This window comes from Lethenteron reissneri, chromosome 21, assembly GCF_015708825.2.
Source record: "Lethenteron reissneri isolate LAM-NWPU_2019-01 chromosome 21, ASM1570882v1, whole genome shotgun sequence".
Classification (NCBI taxonomy): domain Eukaryota; kingdom Metazoa; phylum Chordata; class Hyperoartia; order Petromyzontiformes; family Petromyzontidae; genus Lethenteron; species Lethenteron reissneri.
Window position 1 is genome coordinate 15,743,983 of NC_083799.1, and position 9,486 is coordinate 15,753,468.

At 48.1% G+C, this 9,486-nt stretch overlaps 1 pseudogene; it reads left to right on the top strand.

The window, feature by feature from the left end:
* The window catches only part of LOC133345312 (leucine-rich repeat flightless-interacting protein 2-like), a 33,596-nt pseudogene extending 31,672 nt beyond the window's left edge, over positions 1 to 1,924 (top strand).
* The last annotated feature ends 7,562 nt before the right edge of the window (positions 1,925 to 9,486 follow it).

Sequence of the window (9,486 nt, forward strand, 5' to 3'; positions counted from 1 at the left end):
TCTATTTTTTGAAGGCTACACGGGGGACCTTTGAAGTCCGTGGGGGGCTGTCGAGACCGGCGCTAACCCCTTGCGGCTCTCCTACAGGGGCAGTGTCCAGGGCCATGCGGCCGCCGTGGGACCTCCTCCTCCTCGTCAGCGCCCTGCTCGGTGCGCTGCTGGGTGAGTGGCCAATCTCTCATCCCTCCTACGTCGTCCCCGCCACCTACCTCGGCCACCTCTCACCAGCACCGGATCAAGCTAGTGCGGGGCCTGTAGCATGTTATAAAGGGGCCCTAAATAAATAAATAAAACACATAAACATTAAACAATTTTTTTACCTGCATAGTAAAGTAATTTTATTTTTTTCATTCGCTATGCAGCCAGATAATACGACAAATCGCTAACCTTAAACACGCAGTCGTTTGTAAAAGTTGAAGGCAGTAGTAGTACTATAGTAATAGAGCAAGTGCTGAATCACTGAACCGGAATTTATACATTGAAAGCATTTAGCGCGGGCCCCTTCAAAGTGCGGGGCCCATAGCTACTACATATGTAGCTACTACATATGTAGCTACTACATATGTAGCTACTTGTGGTACGAGGATAATCCGGCACTGCCTCTCACCCAAGCTGGAGACTTCCCTTGGGGACTGCAGGACCGTAGGGAGGTTTGGGGGGGAGTAAGCAGGTCCGGGGTAGGAGGGCACAGACAAAGGGTCTCGATCACCTGGCGTTTTTGCTCCGAGTAACGTAACCTGGCACGCACCATCATTCTCCTTACCGACTCCCCTGATTCTCGAGTGACACTTGATTCGTAAAATAGATTCCTTGCGTCTGTCATCGGATGGTGCCAGCATTGGAGGACCTCTCGTGGCTGTAGACATCACGTGGACCAACTACATGAGGACACATGGCCAACAGAAAGTCGATTTATTGCTCCGTCGAACTTACGCACGTATTGAGCAAAATGTTAGACCTCTTTGAAGGAAATGCTGAATGTTTTACTTACTCAGTACCTGCCCCAGACAGGTGTCTGATATTCTAAACGTAAACAAAATAAAAGTGAACACCAAGTGAAGAGACCCTATTTTTCAAAAGGAGGAGGGGCAATCTAATAGGGAGTGACCCACACGAGGCAAGCAGCCGTGGGCCCTAACCTCGCCATCCAGACCCCTGAACGAGCCATCCAGACCCCTAAACGAGCCATCCAGACCCCTGAACGAGCCATCCAGACCCCTAAACGAGCCATCCAGACCCCTGAACGAGCCATCCAGACCCCTGAACGAGCCATCCAGACCCCTAAACAGGCCATCCAGACCCCTAGCCTGGCTACACCCTATCCAGACGCTTAAATCCACCACTGGAACAATACCCATCCTCCATTTGACGATTGTTTGCATTTTGAATCTTCTATTCTCACAGTGCTCACATTGGATCATTGGCCTGTGCATTGCAGATTTCACTTCGGTTTTGACGATGTTTGGAATTAACATAGATCCTGTTTGATATTTTTTTCAAGTAGGATAAAAACATGCAAAATGTGTGCTTCAATACGTTGTTTGGTGGCTGTGGGAAATCAATCAAGGGCAACCCAAGTTACTTTTTTAAACCTGCGGTTTGTGGGTTTTCACATCTCAGATATGGGCTCGAATTGGCAAAGCAGCCTGCCTCGCTTGATTAGCATCTCAATCTAAGAATAGTTTGCAGATGCAGGTGGCCATTAGCATACCTATAACCCCTTAAATATCTTGCGGTATATTGTTGGCACCCTCAAGTCCTGAGGTTTTGAGGGCATAGGCGCATCGTCTTATGAGCCGTTTATTGGGACAGCATTTCGGCTGAAACCCACGTGCCCGCGCCATAAACCCGTGCCTCTTCTCTGTCTGCAGGATGCATGGCGGAGCAGCAGCTGCTGGTGAAGCGGGTACAGGAGGGAGGCACTGTTGTGTTGAACTGCACCGAGGCATCTAACCTGAACCACTGGTTCTGGTTGCCCGACTTTCAAGAGTGCGCGGAGGGCAAACCTGCCTCGGAGCAATTCGACGGTCGGATCGAAATGACGAGCAACCCCGACTGCGAGCTCGTGCTGCGCAACCTGACGGCGAGAGACGCGGGGAAGCTGATCGTGCCGGAGAGCATGCACCGGAACGTGGAGCTCGTGATCACGCCCGGTACGTGGCGTTGTCGCGATGTCGATCGAGCCGCCATGTGTCGATTCACCCATCATAGACCACAAGAGGTGCCAGATACGTTTGGGGAAACGTGAGCTGGGGTGATTTTTGTTGTGAATTAATGGACCCGGGTTCGATTGCCGCTCACGGCCAACACGGCGATTAAGTGAACTGGTCCTGGGCCTCCCCTAGGTTGACTCAAATGAGTGCCTGGTGCGGTGTGTAAACAGTACTGGGGAGACAAAGGTGGCCGGGCGTGGTTCTGGTCACCCACCCCCTTGTGTGCCGTGCCAGCCTTAATAGGTGCTCGCTAACAGCACTTTTTCCAACGGTCTCTTAAGGATATGCGGAGATCTTTGTACGTCTGTGTGTATAGCTGTACGTCGGTTGGTGTATTTATTTGTGTGTGTCTGCTCTTTTAGCTTTTAGTGCGCCTCTGTTAGTTTTTTTCTGTTTTCATTATCAAATCCACAGTGATAACACCAAACTAATCTTGTGACAACTATTGTCGCATCTCTCTCCTCCGTTTGCTGGGAAAGATCCTGCCAAGGGTTATCCAACATCGCCTTGCCTTGCCAGGCAGCGCATTGAGGAGAGGCTTGCGGAGCCTCAATGTGGTTTCAGGCCGGGGCGGTCTTGCACGACATTAGAAGTGTAGGGAATTTCAACAGGACCTACATCTCACCTTTATTCACCTGCTCAAGGCCTATGGTAACATCAGTAGGCCAGGGCTCTTGGTTACTCTTCGTGCTTTCGGAGTCCCTGACCGTTTGCTCACAATCATTAAGGACCTTCATGATGGCGAGCATGCCCAGGTAAATCTGCATGGCCGGGAGTCAGAGCCATTTTCTGTTCACCTTGGGGTGCGACTGGAATGTCCTCTATTCAACCTCTTCGTTGACCATGTCGTTCGAGAAGAATTCCATGACTAAAACCTGATTTGAAGCTTACGTGACTTGCAGGAATTACTCTTTGGTTCTTTCGGTAAAGTCACGTAGAAAGAAAATAAATTTAATAATAGAATACGACGTTTCGGTTGCAACACAAGCAACCGTCTGTGTGTCTGTGTGTGTCTGTGTCTTTGTTTTGTCTCTCTCTCAAATTTAGCAATCTTTGGAAAAACGTAATCAACCAGGTAGGCTGTTGACTGTTGTGTTAGCCGACTCTCTTTGTTGTATTGCATTACATTTCTAAGTTTACTAGGTTTGTTTTCTCATTCTTACCTGATGACGGTTGCTTGTGTTGCAATCGAAACGTCGTATTCTATTATTTAACTTATTTTCTTTCTACGTGACTTTACCGAAATAACCAATGAGTAATTCCATGACTGTGCCGGTGGAATTTCGATCTGGTATAGATACAACAGGGAGCTAATCGAAGCCCGCGTGCAGTCAAGGGATGGCTCATTTTTGGTCAAACATTATCTGGTAATTGATACTCTACTGCTGAACCTGGAGTATGCTACTAAGATAATGGACTTTTTATTATTAGCTCCACAAAAACAAAGTACCTACCTGAGTAAGTTATATCATCAAATACTACCCCACCCCTTCACTATCCATGAGTGATGGGTAGTTGTGGAGAGCATCGAGAAGGTTCCATACCTGGGCAGTGTCCTCATGACCAGCTGCGGTTTAGCAGCAGAAGTTCCACTTCAAATCAGTCGAGCAGCATTATCTTGCCATCAGCTGTGTAACCCGGTGTGGACATTACATGGCCTATTGCTCCATACAAAGCTCGCCGCGTCTGCTTGACCAGAGGTATGCCCTCTCTTTTCTATGCCTGTGAAACGTGAGCCCTTTAAAGGAGTAAATTTTCCACTGGTTTAAAACATTCAGGTTGGTCTGCCTACACAATCCATCCTGTGTTTAGCCAGTCTGGATTGTGTGAGAAGCTCACAGATCCTTGAAAAGTCAGGTCTCAATTCCATCAGAGAGCTCCTACGGCAGGCGAGGCTGCGTTGGCTGGGCCATGTAGCCCGCATGCCCAGCCACCGCATGCCCAGCAACCGCATGCCCAAGCAATTTATATTTGGCCGGATACAGGGGGCTAAATGGGCGCGGCACAGGCTAGATAAGAGATTAACTGATGTGGTACTCGAGGATATGGAGCCCAGTGGACTTGCCGATGACTAGTAACAGCAGTGTCAAGGTCTCCGTGAAGGAGGCTTGTTAAAGATGCTACTGGGCAATTGGAGGCAGTCGCCCTCCGACAACAGTGGATGGCAGAGGAGCGACGCTTACAACAATGAGCTGAGCTTTGGGCGGCTAAAACACAGCAAGTGGTGCATCTACCAGTCACCTAAGTCAGTTAACCCCATAACACCTGGGTCTGTCCCGTGACCTGCCAGCAGCGAGCCTACGACACTTCACGTGACCTCAAGGTGCACCTAGCCTGGCACAAGCGCCGTGGAGACGTCACCACCACTTTAGTGGTGAACGGCGGTTGTTGTTGTCGTAGTTGTGCTGCGTGCGTAAGTAGCCGATGGTGTTCTGCGATAAGGTGGGCACGGCAGGGGGTGCTGGGTGTGCGTGTGTCACGTTGATAAGGCTGTTTTGCTTCTTGTGCAGCTCTTGGCTACGAGCGGCGTCCACGTGGTCACGCCAACGTTCAACATCAGCATTCAGGCCACCCGCAAAGCTGCTCTGTGTGTGTTAGTTGAATCGCGTTGCCACGATGTGGCCACAGTGTTGGGCATGTAAAGGATTGTGGGTGTGCCATTGCATTGTTCGTATATTTGCTCGATTTAAAAGGCGCGTTTATTCTAATTAATCGGCAGCCACGGGAGTACTGTTCGGACCTTGTCATGGATCCTACGTTTTCTTGCCATTGAACGGGGCTCCTAATTCAGGTGTTTGTGGAGTCGACTCAGCTGCCAATTCTCATCAAGAAAACTGCCGATAGAAGAATCAGCGTGGAAGAGTGGCGATTTCAGAACGGGGCTTGTTTTTGCTGCCAGGAACATTGTTTATGGCACAGTATATCTTTGTCTACTACTATTTTTTCTAAATATATTGTGAAACTCGATAAATGATTTGAAGTTTTCGTGACTGCAGGGATCCATACTCTTTGGTTCTTTCGGTAAAGTCACGTAGGTATAAAATTTATTTTATTTAAAATTTGTATTTTATTTTATACCTACGTGACTTTACCGAAAGAACCAACGAGTATTGATCAATTATCTTTTCAACGAACCGGCAGATTCCAAAGAACACAGGATGAGATGTTACTATCCTTTGTGCAAGCACTTCCAAGAGTTCATGAACAGTGAGCCTGGTGAAATTTGGGGAGCGCATCGTCAGTAGTGACCCTTTGGTTCCTAGGGTGTTTCGGCCTTTCATACTATACACCCTCCCCAAAGGCGGCCCATTCCCAATTAGTCATAGGAGTTGCCTTGTTGTTGGTAGCCAACATCCCATGGGACTATGCATGGCAGGGGCGTCCTCCTCCCTGAGTCAAGCATTGTTGACTGCATACCTCCTGGCCCTCTCACTTTGGGGCCCAGCTGGGGTCTTTCCTCTTCATCCAGAGCCACTGACTGCAGACTCCACTGTGTCTATCTTACGCTAATTGCGTTACTATAATATGCCAATTGCATATATATTTTATAAATGTATAGTTTGGGACATAGCAGACTACTGATATCGATGATCCGACGGTAATAATTACCAGGGCTTAACTTCAGCCTGGTCTATCCGAGTCGGAAAACTGGAAAATATTTCCAGACGCATCACCCCAAATCCACAACATCTCTCTCTCTCTCGCCACGGCCGTGGTTACTCGTTACGTGCTCACTCCAGTCTACCAGCGACTCTCAACATCGTCAGTGATCCATTAACTCCCGATGATGACAATGAAGCAATTAATCAATGCGATGTTGTTAAAAGATACTCAATTGTCTGAAAACATCTGAACATATAGAGAGCCGCAGAGCTTGGGCAATTGTTGGCGCAGGCTCACTCGTTCTGTGGTTCCTCGCGCTTGCGTGGCGTTGTGGGATGTAGTTTACATGTCCTTAAGGGACGTAAAAAAACCTAAACCTTATTCACGAACAACACAAATAAACATATATGGGGCCGTCCATAAATGACGTCACGCACCTGGGGGGGGTCAGACATTTGTGACGATGTGTGACGAAGGGGGGGGGGGGGGGGTTGAGAAATGTGACGTCACATCAAAATGCGCAACTTTAAATATAGATTTGTTATAACAACACTAATTGTGATAACAACACTCCTACAACATCAGAGTGCAGCGCCACATTAAATACGCACTACAATGACAATAGTTTAAAGCGATTTGAATCATGTTTTATTTTCTAAATGGAAATATGGTTTTGGGGGGGGGGCAGATCTTTGTGACGTCATATTTAAAGGGGGGGTCTGACTTTTTGTGACGCCGTGTGACGGGGGTCAAAAATCGTTCAAAACCGCGTGACGTCATTTATGGACGGCCCCTTTGCTGTGTGTGTGGCGGTGGTGACCTCAGACTGCACGGGGCTGCACATCGAAGCGTCTCCACATGGCCCCTTCGTGGCCAGCACGTCCGTCAACCTCACCTGCCGGCTTCCCCGGCACGTCTCGTCTGCACCCCCCGTGCGCTGGACCTTCTTCACGCTGGGGAAGGGCGCAGACGAGCAGCACGGAGAGGTGGTGACGGCCAGCATGGAAGGGCTGTGGACCTGCACCGTCGGGGACCGCGACACCCACTTCTGCCTCAGCAAATCGAGTCAGCCCCTTTGCACAGTGGACACTTTTGTTCGACTTGCATCCCACTGGGATTTGTGCGCACAGCGTTGGAATGCGGTGTTTTTCTGCAAGGCTTTGCTGATTTTTTCCATTGCGTGTAGTCACTTTAAGATGTTTCTTGTTCATGGTTTTGTTGCGTTTGCACCTGAGTCAAGAGCCGCATGGCTCACAGGGTTATACCTCATAAATGAAAAACTGAAACTGTTCGTCGCCGCGCTTACGCCAATGCACGCCTCTGCGAGCAGTGCGAGCCGACACGGTGTGGCCTTGGTCTCCATGTCGTGCCATGCTCAGCTTCTGCGTCGAGGTTTTCAGTAATCAAGGTGACACCTTGGCCGATACAGTTGACCCACCCGAGTCGCCAAATTAAGATCAATTTGTGACGCAACTTCCATCACGGACCTCCACTTAGGCTTGCTTCACACCTCCGATTAGCGTGGTTGGCTACGTACGGTGCGAAAGAAGTTCAACATACGCACATACAAGAGGTCATCTCATCGAGATGCTCGGAAAGATACTCGCGAGCCGCTGTCTGCGTGCTGTGTTTACCGAGATGATGAATTGCTCGATTCAAGCCACCACGTGTGTGCAATATCCATAGCAGGTGTCACGTGGCGAACACTGTGCACGTGGATTCACAGCGCTCTCTGTCCAGGCTCGTCCACGATGAATGGCTGGTGGTGCAACGAGACCAAGCTGCTCATGAGCGAGGTCGGTCGTTCTTCCGAGAGCAGCCTCTGGACCATCTCGTCGCTCCCTATGCCCTTGCTCATCGCCGTCTGCGTGGGAGCAGCGCTGCTGCCGCTGCTGCTTCTGTCAGCAATCATTTACGCCTGCTTCATGAGTACGTGTTTCGCCGACGCTTTCTCGTTGATTTGACGGTGTTTAAAACGGCCGGGGTAGGCACACTACGTTAATTTTCACTTGAATGTAACGTCTACACGAGAACGCGTCTTGTAGTTAGACGTCAAAGGGAAACATGGGGAGTGGATGAGACCGTGGCGATGTGATGTTTAATTCGAATTGTCTTCACATTGTTTTTAGGGAAGAAAGTACTACTCTCTCCATACGCAACACAGTAAGTGTTTTCACGTGCTGTTTTTTGCTGTTTCAGTACCACACAGTGTGCTTGATATAACTCAACTCAATTTTAGACAGACATTTTCTACAAGTGTCCTGATGCACGTGTCGCCGATTGCTATGAATGTAACGCAGGTACGACTGCAAGCCACAGACAATGCTGCCTGAAAAATCAATGGCCGTACCCAACCATGTACTGGACCGTTACCAAGGTAGAGTGAATGTGTGCATTGTGAGGCAGAGTGAGAATATCTCACACAGGATACCATCTCAAATGAGCTCGTGTTCGTTTTGTTGTTTTTGCAGGAGTGGTATAAGTAGTTCGAGTGACGTGTGGTTTTGATGCCTCGTGGCAACGATGTGACGCGTGAAAGTTGGTGTGCATACATTTAGACTCAGGGTGGTGGTGTCTTGTGAAAAAAAAATCTACTCGATGAGAATGCTTGCTGCATTGTATGTAAAAAAAATATTTCAATTGAAACGTTAAATTAATGGTTAATTTTAACGTCAGCCTGAAGCCTAATGTAAAATGGCTTCAAAATAAATTATGCAATGTCACAGTGGTCTAGGCCCACTGGTAGTTTCCATCTTCGAGATAAATATATCATTTACATTTTTAAATGAATCATTTTTGACAGGAAACATTTTGGTTCACGTGGCGTGCTTTTTTCATAATATTAATGCTTTCTTTGGCACAATAAACCTAACATACGCTATTTGACAGAGTCTATGGAGGAGGACTGTGGCGAGGAATACGTGCCGATGAGTGGTCTCAGTCAAGGTGCGGTCCCCAAACGCCCAGCACTCTGCCGTCCCCCCTACAGCATCACCGCTACCCATTACCAACACCACTACAGCCATGACCACTACACCTCCACCTAACTGAGCTTTGAAATTCCAATACATCAAGCTTTGAACTGCCAAAACCACCACCACCACTACAACGTAGCAACCACAACTGCTCATACCAGCCCTCTGCAGTCCCATAAATGTTACCTGTACAGTATCTTTGAAACTCGTTTGTAAATTGTGCAATATTATTCCATAAGGACCCTGTACTTGTTCTCGACAATGTGTTTTTTTACTTTTTCTGCTGCTGTGCTCATGCACCACGCATCTCACCTTGTAAAATAGCCAGGCCGTTGGCAAAACGAGATCATGCTTTTTAGATATCAACAACTCAAAACTTCGTATATTAGTTACTAAGGTGCCAAAAACAATGAATTGTTCAATCTGTGCAATTTCACAAAACATTTGTTTTACTTCTGATGAACCAACGGCAAGTTCTGTGTCTTTGAGTGCAGGAAGTGGAACTGAGATAGAGATAGAATTGCAAGACTACGAGAACATCAGCAAGTCTGAGACGGGTAAGCGGGGACTTGTGATGCCTCACCATTTCCTTTCAGAACTCTTAAACCCCCAAGCCAACATGTAACGATGTATTTAATTGTATTATGCGAGTTAATAAGTACATGAAGGGCTGTGGCATGGCCTCGTGGCAGCTT